Below are 14,961 nucleotides of genomic sequence, written 5' to 3' on the forward strand. Positions count from 1 at the left end.
CACAAGTCCTTGTGCTAACAACGCTATCACTTCTTCGTTATCACCCCTTCATTTATGCTACAGTGGCAGACATTTCTTCGGGTGCTTGAGATACAGCAGGTGATAGAGATACACCCTTCCTCTCAGGGAACTGGTATTCTAACAGAGGAAGGCAGACCGCAAACACGTAAACACAGTAAACAAGGGAACCAGGGATCAGCAGATCTTTTTGAAAGGGACAAATATAAATATCTTAGGCTCTGTGGGCCATGAGGTCATGAGGTCTTTTGGTGTTGTTGCTGTTCAGTTGCTAAGTCGTGTCCTACTTTTTGCAGCCCCATGGACTGCGGCATGCCAGGCTTCCTCGCCCTTTACCATCTCCCAGAGTTTGCTAAAATTCATGTCCGTTGAGTCAGTGATGCTATTTAACCATGTCTTACAACTACTCAGCTCTCTGAATGATCTGTCAGTAAATGGAAGCAGCTCATTCTAATAAAACTGCATTTCAGGAACAGGTTTTGTGCCATATTTGACCCATGGACCATAATTTGCTGACCCCTGAGGAAAACAGAATACAAGATAATTTCAAAGAGTGATAAACTCGGGACTTCCCTGGTGGTCTAGTGGCTAAGACTCCCAGCTGCCAATGAAGGGGGCCCAGGTTAGATCCCTGGTCAGGGAACTAGATCCCACATGCTGCACCTATGACCTGGAGCAGCCAAATAAATAAATAAACAATGAGAGATAAACACCATGAAGGAAATAAGTGATGCAACATGACACCGTGTGACAGATGTGTCCATGCAGAATTGGATGGGCTGGTCCGAGGACACCTGAGCTGAACCCTGAACCAGGAGATGTGGCAGCCATGCAGAGTGAAGGGAGTGATGGAAGGTGAGGAGACATCACAGGTATAGGAAACACCTGTGCAAAGGCCCTGAGGCAGGATCAAGCTCCAAAAGGTCAGTGTGATTGCAGGGTTGTTCCTGCAGGGTTTTATCAGCCTGGAAGGAGCTGGTATGTGATACTAAATATAAAGGACTGCCTTGCAGAGTTTAAGTGCAGCTGTAAAGTAGTGTTGATATACATTTTAAGATATTACTCCAGCTTCTGTGGAGCAGAGAAATCACTGGTGACATTGGCACTGGAGAGGAGGGACAGTTGAGGAAGAAGGGGTGGTAAGGCAGAGGAGGCCCCTGGAGAGAAAATGCCTGGGGGATGTTTTGTTGTGCAGACCAAGGTGTGGGACTTGGAGGATGATGTAGCTTCACTGAGAGATTTAGAGATGGGGCTGCTAGAGCATGTTGTGAGCTGATCAGAAAGGCCTGGTAGGGAAGATGATGCTGGAGCGAGGAGGAGGGGGATAAGGAAAGATGGGACCAGAGAGCACAAGGTGGAAGTGATGCTGTCTGGTGGGGGCAGGAAGCAAAGCCACGGGTAGAATGGTGGTCTTGAGAGAGAAGATGGCGGGGTCCACCACGTGGTTGTGTCTGCGACCTCAGTGAGTGTGGGCTCCCCAGCCTAGTTTTTCTGTATCTTCTTCTCTTGATGCCTTCCCACTTATCCCTGACTTGGACCTGATCCTGCATCACATGGATTACACTGCCTTTCCTCTCCTCAACCCTCTTACCCTACGGTTTATGTTGCCAGGCGCCCTTCACCTCTAACTCTCCGAAGGCTACAATATTCTGGCTTTCAAGATAACAATGAGTTAACCAGCACATTTATCGGAGCAAATGTACAAATCACCTGATCTCCCAGTTGACTCAGGAGCTACGCCCATGGAGGGCATCTGATTTGAAAAGTTCATCCATCCATTCTTCTGTCTATCTCTCGGTCTCCATCCTTCTTTATCTTCCTTTCGCATTCCAAAACTTCCTTTACCCCGCTTCTTGAAGATTCCAGTTAATTCCACCTCCTCTGTGATGGCTTAACTACCGCTTCAGCCATGGAGATTCCTCCTCCTGCCTCCCACAACCCTCTAACTTCTTAGCAATTATCCCAGGTTTTTTGGACATGTGTGTGTTATCTCCTCAACCTGATGATAAAAATTGCTATGTGTTATTTTTTGAGTCTTAACACCCACTAAGGGCAAGAGCAATAATTTATAAAATAGTAGATGTAAACAGGAGTGTGCTCGTGATTCTTGAGAACAGATTGTTAAATTTTCCAAAATGTTGTAAGCCAGTTGTTAAACACAGCCATCAGTTAAAGGTAAGTTATTTAAACTTACAATTAAATAAATTACATTAAAACCCCCAATAGTAAATGCTCAACACATCGCTCACAAATTATATGAGTACATTTTCACTCTTATCTCTGCACTTGAAGGTAGTGATGTCTCCTATATCTTATTGGGTGGAAATACTGAATAATGATGTGCTTCTGTGAGGCTCTTCCCAACTTCACGTTCAGTGAATCCCTGAAATCAGTCGTGACAAGACGATCTGTGGCCACAGACACCGGCAAATGCCGTTTTATAAATCAGGGCTGAGGGCTTCCCAGGTGGCTCAGTGTAAAGAATCTGCCTTACAATGCAGGAGAGGTGGATTCAATCCCCGGGTTGGGAAGATCCCCTGGAGACGGAAGTGGCAACCCACTCTAGTATTCTTGCCCAGAAAATCCCATGGACAGAGGAGTCTGGCAGGCTACAGTCTAAGGTGTCACAGAAGAGTCAAACAGGACTGAGCGACTAAACAACAACAAATGAGGGCCATCCTTTCCATAGAGTCAATCATCAAACATGTACTAGCATCCTACTAGTTGTAAACTGACTTAATGAAAGGTTAATGCCCGCTTCCCAGGTTTGTCTCCTATAGCTCCACACACGCACTCTCTGCGCTAAGCATCCTCGGTACACTTGGCCGAACTTGCTTTTCTTATCTCTGAGTTTTCCCTTTGCCTGGAATGTGATTTCCTCTCTTCCTCACCTGGTAGACACCTTCTCATCCACGGAGCTCTGGTCCCAGGGCTGCTGTCTGGGAATTGTCTCCTGATTCCTGTATGAGTTTGCTAGGGCCGTCATAACAAAATACCGCAGACGTGGTGACTTACACAACAGAACTGCTTTACTCACAGTTCTAAAGACTAGGGCAGGATTCCCTCATAGCTCAGTTGGTAAAGAATGTGCCTCCAATGCAGGAGACTCTGGTTCGATTCCTGGGTCCAGGAGATCGGTTGGAGAAGGGATAGGCTAGGAGTCAGATCAGGGTGTTGGTGGGGCTGGTTTCTTCTTTTGATTAATTAATTAATTAGACTGTACTGGGTCTTGTTGCACTCGGATGCTCTAGTTGTGGTATGTGAGCTTAGCTGCCCTGTGGTGTGTGGTGTGTGCCCTTAGTTCCTGGGCCAGGGATCAAACCTGCGTCCCCTGAATTGGGAGGCAGATTCTTAACCACTGGACCACCAGGGAAGTACCAGCGTTGGTTTCTTCTGAGGCTTCTCTCCTGGGCTTGCAGACAGCTGCCTTCTTGCTGTGTCCTCATGTGCTCTTTACTCAGTGTGAGCGTCCCTGGTGTCTCTGTGTGTGTACAAATTTCCTCTGCTTATGAGGACACCAGTCATGTTGAATTAGAGGCCATGCTAGCAGTCTCATTTTTTATTCATCACCTTTTAAAGGCCCTGTCTCCAAATACAGGCTAAGTGAGGCTTCAACATGTGAGTTTGGGGGGACATAACTCAGCTCATGACACTCCCTCAGGCTTCGCTTTTTATTTTAAAGGTCTCCTTAAAACATTGTGTATGCTTTTCCTACAGAAACTTCCAGTCATTTCAAAATTATCTTTTAGTATCACTCTGCAATGGGTCTATTGATTTCTTTAGAGACTCTGTCTTACTCATCTTTATATCTATATCTTCTAATACATGACATCACAGATACAAGTGAACATTTAAAAAAAGTAATTGAATAGACATAGAAAACAAAATTATAGTTACCAAAGGGGAAAGGGGCAAGGAGGGATAAATTAGGAGTTTGGGATTAAAATATACACACTGCTAACATATTAAATAGATAACCAAGAACCTACTGTATACACAGGGAACTCTACTCAGGATCTTTTAATAACCTATAATGGAAGAGAATGTAAAAAAAAAAGAGAAAGAAAATTGAAAGAAAGGGAGACTAAATGAAGTTCTGCTTGGATAAAAGAAATATATTTTTTATTTTTCAAAATAAGAACAATTATTTTGATTATATAGGTATCAAAATTCAGAAAATATGGGGACTTCCCTAGTGGTCCAGTGGGTAAGAATGCACCTTCCAATGCAGAAGACGCAGGTTTGATCCCTGGTCCGGGAACTAAGATCCCATGTGCTGAGGGCAACTAAGCCAGTGTACCACAACTAGAGAAGCCCCTGCATGCTGCAACAAAGCCCTAGCACAGCCAAAAGAAAAAAAATTTTTTTCAGAAAATATAGAAAAAGGTCAAGAATAATGTTTGATTGCCCTGTCCTTGTTATCTAGAGATAACATCTGTTCAACATTTTTGTTTTTTTTTCTTCCTGTTCTTCAGTATCTATTCTTTCCTTATTTTAAGTAACAGGTTTTAGCTGGGTAAATAAAAGCCTAGAATAAATATCACACTTCTCAATATTCCTGGTCCCTGGTGACTAAGTTCTGGTCAAGAGTGAGTAGGTATGCCACATGACAACTCCTGGAATCTGCCCCAAGGGCTTGTGGGTATGCCCTTTGACCCCTCTGTCAGCCGCTGTCCCCCATGGCCTCCTGCAGCCTAGGAAGTTGAGACTGCTGCCTTCTTCTTCTCTTTTTATCCGAGTATAGTTGCTTTACAATGTTGTGCTGGTGTCTGCAGTATAACAAACTGAATCAGCCGTACGTATGCATTTATCCCCGCCCTCCTGGGCCTCCCTCCCACCCTCATCCCGCCCATCCAGGTCCGCAGAGAACTAAGCTGAGGTCCCTGTGTTACACAGCAGCGCCCTGCTAACTATTTTACACACGGTTGTGTACCTGGGTCAACACCAGTCTCCCAGTTCATCCCACCCCTCTTCCCGCTGTGTCCACACGTCCATTCTCTATATCTGCATCTCTAATCCTGCTCTACAAATAGGCTCATCTGTACCATTTTTCTAGATTCCTCATATATGCCTTAATAATACAGTTTTTATTTTTCTCTTTCTGTCTTACTTCACTCTGTGTGACAGACTCCAGGTCCATCCACATCTCTACAAATGACCCAATTTCTTCCCTTTTTATGGCTGAGTAATATTCCATTGTATATATGTACCAATCTTCTCTATCCATTTATCTGTCACTGGACATTTGCCTTTTTGAACTTTGAGGCTAAAATACACTGTGGCCCACTGTGGAGAGAGAACTAGAAGAAGCTGACATTCTTGAAGGCTTTATGGAGCATCCCAACCCTCCAGACTTTGTTTATGAGAGAAAAGTTAACATGTCTGCTTATAGCCATCATTTACTTATCTTAAATTTCTATAGTCTTCAGATGAAACATGTCATTCTGCAACTTTTGCTTGGAGGTTCCTAAAAAAAGGAAACATAGAATTACCATTTGGCCCATCAATTCTGCTTCTTAGGATACACCTAAAAGAACTGAAAACGAGTATTTGAGTATTCATAGTGCCAGTATTCACAACAGCCGTAACATGGAAACTAACCAAATGTCCATTGGTTAGACAAACGCATACACAAAATGTGCTCTATCCATACGATGGAATATTACTCAGCCATAAAAAGGAAAGAAGTACTGATGCAGGTTACAACACAGATGAACCTTAAAAACATCGTGCTGAGTGAAAGAGGCCAGTCACAAAAGATGTGCATGCTTCCATTTAAGTGAAATTGCCTGAGACTGGGGGTAGGTGTGAATCTAGGTGTTTGTTGAATGGTCATGAGGTTTCTTTTTGAGGTGATGAAAATATTTTGGAACTAGTTAGGTGGTTGTAAACATTGTGAATGTACTAAATGCCACTGTAGACTTTATTTTCTTAAATATTTATTTATTTGACTGCGTTTGGTCTTAATTGTGGCACAGGGGACTTTTGTTGAGGACTCTCTAACTGTGGTGGTGGGCTCTGTAGTTGGGGCACACAGGCTTAGTTGCTTTGCAGCATGTGGATCTTAGTTCCCCAACCAGGGATCAAAACTGCGTCCCCTGCATTGCAAGGCGGATTCTTAACCACTGGACCACCAGGGAAGTCCCCTAAACGCCTTTGTCTACTTTAAAGTGGTAAATGTGGTGTCACCTACATTTTAGCACTCTCTCCCCTCCTTCCATCAAGACAGCCTAGAATCTGCAACAGTCAGGCTTTGACCAATAAAATGTGGCAGAAGCAACGTCCTGTGACTTCTTTGCATGTGCCTGAATGGAGTCCTGAGTCCTCCGCGTTGTGAAGTCCCGGGGGAGAGCTGCCAGCTGCCCCAGCGAGGCCTCTGCCCCAGGAGGAAGGCTGGGTCCCCTCACCAGCCACAGCTGCCACCTGTCCTCCTGCAGCTGCCTTGGAGAGCCCAGGTGACAGGAGCAGTCAGGCCGGGAACTGCGAGAAATAAGAAGTCATTGTTGTCTGAAGCCAGTTAGTTTTCGGGGCTCATCATGCAGAAACAGTAACTCACTTCCAGATATGCTGCTGGGCACATTTACTATAATTTACTCAACCCATCTCTTGCTGAGGGGCACCTAAATTGCATCCAGCTTTGTAATAATTCTAAACAACTCTACCCCAGACTTTTTAAAATAAACGATCTTCTGTCCTTATCTGATTTGTTCCTAATATTCTCAGCAGCAGCATAAATGCATTTAACGGAGATGTTAGGGGGAAAACCCAAAAACATAAAACAGCATTCCAAACATATTCCTAACTCAGAAGTTCTTAACTCATTTAAGAAACCAAAGCAATCGCAATGACTTCAGGTGATTTCAGGTGTGGAAGTCAAGGCTCTGCCAGGTTTTAGACTTTGTATGGAATTGGCTCTGGGATGTGCTTAGTTGCTCAGTTGTGACTGACTCTTTGTGACCCCATGGACTGTAGCCCCGTGAGGCTCCTCTGTCCATGGGAGTTTTCAGGCAAGAATACTGGAGTGGGGTGCCATTTCCTTCTCCAGGGGATCTTCTTGACCCAGGGATCAAACCTGCGTCTCTTGCATCTCCTGCATTGGTAGGTAGATTCTTCACCGTTAGCACCACTTGGGAAGACCAGCCCTGGGATGCAGCCCATGAATTATAACCCCAAATTTCTCACTTGTAGGTCAGCCATAGGCTGTTTTTGTGCTTTTTTCCCTTAGGATTTGGGGACTCCTGTGTATATGAATAATTTGATATAAAATATATTACAAAATACATGAATCCATGTAATATACACTGATTCCTCCATGAAGATTCGCAATAATGAACCTTTCAGTATTTGTTTATTCCTCTGAGTGTACACTAAGATTCTTCAAGGGTCCAGGCACCAGCCCTTCCTGTTCTCATCCAGGAAACACCTCCTCATGTTCTTATTGTCAAATGTGCCATTAGTGGCTCATTTCTTATTTCTCATGATGAGAAAAGGATAGGGGAATGCCTTCATAGTGTCACAGCTCTTCAGAACCTGGTTATTTAAAAATAATATAGAAATTCTGACCTCTGCAGTTTCTTCATGTCATTTCTTTAATGCTTTTGCATCATCAGTTCAGTTCAGTCGCTCAGTCGTGTCCGACTCTCTGTGACCCCATGGACTGCAGCACACCAGGCCTCCCTGTCCGTCACCAACTCCCAGAGCCTACTCAAACTCATGTCCATCACGTCAGTGATGCCATCCAACTATCTCATTCTCTGTCTTCCCCTTCTCCTCCTGCCTTCAATCTTTCCCAGCATCAGGGGCTTTTCCAGTGCGTCAGTTCTTGACATCAGGTGGCCAAAGTATTGGAGTTTCAGCTTCAGCTTCAGTCCTTCCAATGAATATTTAGGACTGATTTCCTTTAGGATGGACTGGTTGGATCTCCTTGTAGTCCAAAGGACTCTCAAGAGTCTTCTCCAACACCACAGTTCAAAAGCATCAATTCTTCAGCACTCAGCTTTCTTTATAGTCCAACTCTCACATCCATACATGACTACTGGAAAAACCATAGCTATGACTAGACGGACCTTTGTTGGTAAAGTAATGTCTCTGCTTTTTAATAAGCTGTCTAGGTTGGTCATAGCTTTTCTTCCAAGGAGCAAGCATCTTTTAATTTCATGGCTGTTGCATCATGGTTCATGATATTACGTCATACACCCTGTGCCTGTGAAACTGGCTGCCAGTGACACTCTCAAAGGTTGTGACAGTGCTTTGTTGATGGTGGCCACAAAGGCAAGTCCAACCAAGTATGCAGGAAAATGCAGATAATAATTCATCTTCGGGTCATGTTACATTAACCACTGAGAATTTTTAGCAGAACCATTAAGCCACACATCTTCCTATTACATCTTCTCTTGAACCCTTCAGGCTGCAATCAAGTTATTCTGGGCACAAGGTCGATTTCAACGTTGGCTGCACTTCGCACCAACACCAATAGGGAGGTCAGGTGGGAGGACCATGAGTACAGTGGGTCCCATTTTCTCAAGAAATGCCCGTCTCCATCTCTCACCTAGTTCAGATTAAGTCCACCCACAGGAATAAAATGACACCACACAGACTGAAAACAAGTAAGGATGCTGATGTCAAGGACAGATTGACACCGCAGGACAACCGTCTAGAAAACCAAGGAGGAGACGGGTGCAGTGAACCCAGGAAGATGGCCTGCCATGAGGAGCAGGGCCCATGGAAGAAGTACAGTGACCATTCTGTGTGCCAGGGGCGGGAAACACACGGGGCAAACATATCTGCCAGCTCCCCACCACCACCCACTGCCCAGTGATGCTGTAGACTCGGGCAGTAACAGTGCAAGTTGGAACACATGGGTGAGACCTGATAGAGGAGTCTACACACAGGCTAAGCCCAGTATCACTGGCAGACTGCTGGGCAAAGAGGACCATAGTCCTCCTGTGCCCAAAGTGAGTGAAAGTCACAGCATCAGCCTGTCAGCATCACCTGGGTGGCCCAGTCGCTCACAATCCCGTGAAAACCACACTGCGTAGATCAGCAGGAAACTCTAGGTGGCTGTCTTCCTGGGACTGAGGTCCAGCTATTAGCTCCATGAGGACCCCCACAAATGCCAGCTCTGGACTTTTGGATGACCCTGCGTGCACAGTAGAGCGTTAGTGAGTACCCCAAAGTGGAAAGGCAGAGGCTGAGACACAGAGGACCTGATCTGGGTCCAGGGTGGCCTCTCTGAGTGGCACCGCTGGCCCCAGCCAATCCCAGGTGGCAAATGGGACTTCGATCATTTTGAGAAAGGCACCCGCAAGCACAGGACCCCACTTCCCTCAATCTAAGGGCATCACCTCTCCTAAGGTATTGGCGAGTGGCAGAAAACAAAATCCACTTTGAAGAATTTAAGCAAGAGGAGATTATTAAATAGTATGACAGAGCTTGCCATATTGTTGGAAAGGCTGAAGGAATGAACTTTAGGCTAAGCTTCCAGAAACAATTCTTAGAAACAGGGCTCAGGGCAGGCCCGGCTGGTAAGAGGCAGCTTCACCTACCAACTTCAGAACCCAACTGGGGCAGCCTAGGAGTGGTATCCCCACAGCTGACCAGGAAAACGTACCTTCGGCCCCCAGTTCTGCTACCAGCACTGACTCTCTGAACTTCCCCTTTGTCCTCATGTAGTTTATTCCCCAGGTTAAACCTTAAGTGGGTACATCTAATTGGTAGGTCTGAAGTCACGTGTTTGGCACAAAGGATGCTTGAAGATTCTTAATGGGTTGGAGGGATTCTCAATGTGAGGACACTCTCAGCATGTGGGTAGGACCTTTGGAAGATCCTGGGCAGCCCTGAAAGACGGATATTGACTCATCAAGATGACTGACTTGGGGTTATTCCATGCATAAATATAGGAAAGTTGGTAAAAATGGATGGAGAGTGAAGCATGGTTAGTTTAGGAGCATGAGAGATGAGAAGGACCTCACTAGGAGAAATCCAACAGGTGGTTTGAAACATGGGGTTGGGACTTTGCTGTGCTTGAGTTATGCATTTGGGAATCACTTATGAAGAGATCGAAGCTGAAGTAGTGAGAATTAATGGCAACGATGTGAGAGCAGAGAAAAGAATGTGGGCTTAGGGTTGACTGTATTTTGGGGAAGGGAGGGAGGAGGGGAACCTGTAAAAGTGACAGAGAATGAGGTCAAAAAGATGGGAGGACCAGACAAATGCAGCGCTTTAAAGCTAGGTAGCACTGGCTACATAATTTTGGGAGTTCTGTGCAGAATGGAAAAGGAGAGCCCCCTGACTCAAAATTCATTAGGATTTAAGGCAATACAACAGAGTAGTAAGCCAAGCCTCTTCTGAACTTCGGGTCCTGTGCAATTAACTACTGCTGCATCCCCGTGAAGCTAGCCTCAAAGCTGAGAAGTGAGAGTTTCAAAAGAGGGTGGGTGTCCAGGAGGATGGAATTTGAAAATAGGTCGCTGAATATGATTATTTCGAGGTCATGGTGATCTTCAAGAAAACAGGGTGGGGGCAAAAATTCAGTCATAAGCTACTGAAGAGTAAAGTGCTTGGAGATGACATGCAGACAGTGAAAAGTCAGGGGTTTGAAGAAAGACTGCCCAGTTCAGGAAGCAATTGCGTTCAGAAACAGCCATTTTCAAATGGAAGAGACATGATCACATTTGTTGGCTTGGAAAATGTGAGCAGGAAGGATTGAAGATGCAGAAAGCAGGGAGTAAGTGGAGACAAGGTTTGGAAGTGGGAGATGTTGTGATTAATAATAGAGTTGGAAATACAGTAAGCTTTGGAAAGTCAGCCTGGGAGCCACTCTGATCTAAGAGAGAGTCTGAAGATACAAAGAAATCAAAGAGAAATATACTCCACGTGGGCAGAATATACCATCATGGAGGGTTTCATGGATCTTTATACCATTTATTCATCACACCCAATAGCACCAGGACACCGCACTTTAACTGGAAATGGGTTCATTTATGAATACAACTCTCTGTTTGTGTGGGATATCAATTTAGAAAGCATCTGTATAGTGTGAAGTGATGGGGATTTCGCTGGCATTGGCTGTCCATTGAGGGCTCTTTGAGGAGGTAAATTACACCTTAGCTGTAACCCGTCTTGTTTAGAAAAATGACTGCTAGCAAATCATTTTTTTGAGTGTCTTATCTGTGCTTCATTTCTGTGTTGGTACTTGTTTAATTCTACTACAATGTGAAATATTTCAGGTATTTTATTCCTCCGAATTTAATTCTTTCTAAAGAAATCTTTCACAATTGTTTTAAGTTTCACACGAAAAACAATAAAAAACAAAACCAAACCCAAAACTCCCTGAGGATTTTGAATTGTTATGGGAAGTGAACAACTTGATTAAAAATTTAAAGAACACAAAGAGAGTCACTTAATTTTTGTTTGTTCAAAATGGAAAAACATGTGAATTTTTAAAGATCCAAGACTGTAAGTGAACTGAAAGGAACTGCTGTTCAGTTAAGCATGAAAAACAGGATTTTAAGGTTGTGTCAGTTATTAACTTCTAATCTGTGTGAAGAAACTCCAGAACTTTCTCTTCCTGTAACTAGTAATTAAGCCATTAGTCTGACTGGAGCAATTAGAGGTGAGTATTTTATAAAAACAGAGGTAATGAAGAAGCCACTGTACACAAAGTCACATCCAGATTAGGACCTGATAGCAGCAATACAACACAACAACAGCAAAAGGACGCAATCCAAAACCACAAGGAAATCACAACTCATTTCAACTGAAAACAAACAAACACGTGGTGGAAATAAAAACAGAAGATTATAGTTCTTATTCATATACATGCCCATAGGAAAGTACTCCTTAAAATGGGAAAATTATCCCATCTATATACAAGTATGTTTCCGTCCCTTATGGATTAATATTTGCAGCTAAAGAAGAGAATGTTACTTGAGCTTTTTTCTTGCTTTATTTTGCAAATATAACATTCCATGAGCATGTTTGAGAAATAAGTAGGGTAATTAAGAAGGAACTTGGCCTCAGAGAATGTGCCCATTCTGGTATTAACATTCTGGAGTCTCCCCCTGTCACTTCTCAAGGGACAGGGTTTGATGTTTTAGTCCAAACAGCTTTGACCATTGGGTCACAGGGCCCCTTGAAAGGAAGTACTTAACTTTTCAACAGTGGTAACAAGAATGGATATTCTTAGAAATCTGCTGATTTAAAAGGCTTCCCCTTCTCAGTCCAATTTTGTCAAAGCCCTTGTAAATTTAACATACTCTTTTAGAACAACTGATTCCACCCCAAATACTTGAAAGTTTGGTATCTTGTTTGAAAGTGAAAGTCGCTCAGTTGTGTCCGATTCTTTGAGACCCCATGGACTGTAGTCCATGGACTTCTCTAGGTCAGAATACCGGAGTGGGTAGCCTTTCCCTAGTATAGTTTATCTTTACAGCTTTTTGAGATTGTGCATTTATATGGAAAAGCTGATGAATGGTGACAACCCAAAACAATGATCCTAAAACTCAGAACTGTCTACTTGCTGCTGCTGCTAAGTTGCTTCAGTCAAGTGATTACTAAAATGCAGATTCTTAGGCACCCAGGCCACCCTGAGATGCAGTCATAGGATTTTTGGTTTGTTTGCTTTTTCTTTTAAGCAACTGTCCTAGGGGATTTTGATAAAGTGGTATAAACGTTTTAAAGAAATGTAATTCAGTAAAGGGTTTCCCAGGTGGCTCAGTGGTAAAGAATCCACCTGCCAATGCAGGACACAAGGGTTTGATCCCTGGCTGGGGAAGATCCTCTGAAGAAGAAAATAATAACCGACTCCAGTTTTCTTGCCTGGGAAATCCGATGGATAGAGGAGCCGGATGGGATTGCAAACAGTAGGACAAAACATAGTGACTATACCACCACCACCAATTCAGTAAAATTTAACCCTTATGTATTAGATCCGGCTCAAAATTATTTTAGGAGGCAAGTTGGAGGTGTGTAATTATTAACCATATATTCTTAATCAATAAGGAAGTGACTTTTAAAAGTTACAGGCTATTTTTTTGAGCAGTTCTAACTTTACAGAAACATTTAGGGCAAAGTGTCCCTATATTTGTTTCCTCTATTATGAACATGTTGTATTAGCATGGTACATTTGTTACAACTGATGAGCCAGTATTGGAAAGTGACTTTGAAATGACCATGGCCGAGGCTGCCAGTGGCTGGGCTGCGGCTGGGAACCAAGCCATATCCACACCCTCGCTTGAACAAGCTGCCTGGTACGTTCTCTTGAAAGATGTTCTATACAGATTAACACCATAATAGCTGTAATTGCTCTGTGCCAGTATCTGAACACAGGTGGCAGCAGGACTCATTTGACTAAGCCCTGTGATTGGTGTCTGGGATGGTTGGTATTTATCCTGGCTCCATCTTAACTTTCCGTGCAACCTGGGACACAATCGTTAATGGCTTACATGTGTAAACCTGTGAAACAGGGCAATCACAGAGCACAATATCAAGTATTAGTTTATACCTTGACTCTTTCTAAAGGGAATGGGTACAACGATATTAATGCTGAAGAATTGCTCTGACAGAGGTTACAAACAGGGGCTTCTAATTTCTCAACTGAAGATGGGAAGGGCACCAATTAAAAAAAAAAACCCTTATAGAATATAGTTTTATTCCAATACGATATACTTTCCTCAGAGGTCTTAGGACAAGCCACACCTGTTCGTTAGGTTGAGTGGGAAGTGGCATGAGTGGCTGGACATCTCTGGGCAGGCTTCCCAGGAAAGATGTGACTTTCAGACTTGAGTTTTAAAGGATGAGCAGTTGCCAAAACCCCTAGAGAGAGTTTCTCAAACCACCTGTGGTTAGGAACCAGTCGTTTTTGTTCCCAATCTGCCAGGTACCAATACGAAACCTCTGCTGTGCCAACTATGACTCACCAGGAGTCTGACAACACCCAAACTGGTTTATTCTTAGTTCAAACAGTCCACCAATCACGTGCTTCTATGTCGTGGTGTTTGCTATATTGCTACAAAAGTTTTTAAACCTTTGCTCTCATTTTCTCTGTTACAGACAGGTTCCAGTTTGCAGAACAGCACAAGGCAGCTGAAACTTGCTGGAAATGCAAGACTATCAGCGCTTACACTCATCAATTCCAATCTGTATTTTAATAAGATGCCCAGGTGTTCATGTGCACGCTAAAGTTTAAGGAGTTGCCCCAAAGAACCCAGGACTCGGTATGGTGGTGGGAGGGTTTGAGCCTTCACCCGCTTCCATTTGGCTACCTACTTCCTTTGGGTCCGGGAAAAGGGTTACATTTTTTTTTAAGTGTAATTGGCCACGTCCTCTTCCAGTTTACAAAACTGAATTTTCCCGCCGCGACGAAAACTTCTTGTAACCTGAGTGCAGGAGAGAAACTCCACACGGGTAGGAGGCTTCCAGAAATTCTGATCAGCCTCCGTTCTCTGCTTTGATCTGGCCCAACAGCCGGGGCAGCTCCCCTGATCGCGCTTCCGTCCCCGGGGTCGCTCATCTGCCGAGCTGCATTAATGAGATCCGCGTAGAGCCGGTTCCAGAGTCTGCTGAAGATCAAAGGCACACACACACACACACACAAACCCCCCGGCCCCTCGGTGACTATTAGGTCTCTATCACCAGAGGGGAGTCAACTTCCCCCGCCTTCCCCGCGTTGGGGAAGGGAGGAGGCGGAGAGGCAGTCCGCAAGCCGCTCTGGCCCCGCCCGCCTCCGAGCCTCGGAGCCCGCGGCGGTCCGAGGCGCGGAGTGGGCGGGGCCTGGGCGAAGTTGGGGGCGGGGCGCGCCGGCAGGGCGAGGCCTAACCTGGCGGAAGCGCGGGTAGGGGCGTGCTGAGGGCGGGGCTCCCGGAGGGGCAGGGCGTGGCCAACGAGCCTCGGGTGGGCCGGCTGGGTGGGCCGGCTGGGTGGGCGGGGCTCGGTACTGGGCGG

The sequence above is a fragment of the Cervus elaphus genome, chromosome 25 (assembly GCF_910594005.1).
Source record: "Cervus elaphus chromosome 25, mCerEla1.1, whole genome shotgun sequence".
Taxonomy (NCBI): Eukaryota; Metazoa; Chordata; class Mammalia; order Artiodactyla; family Cervidae; genus Cervus; species Cervus elaphus.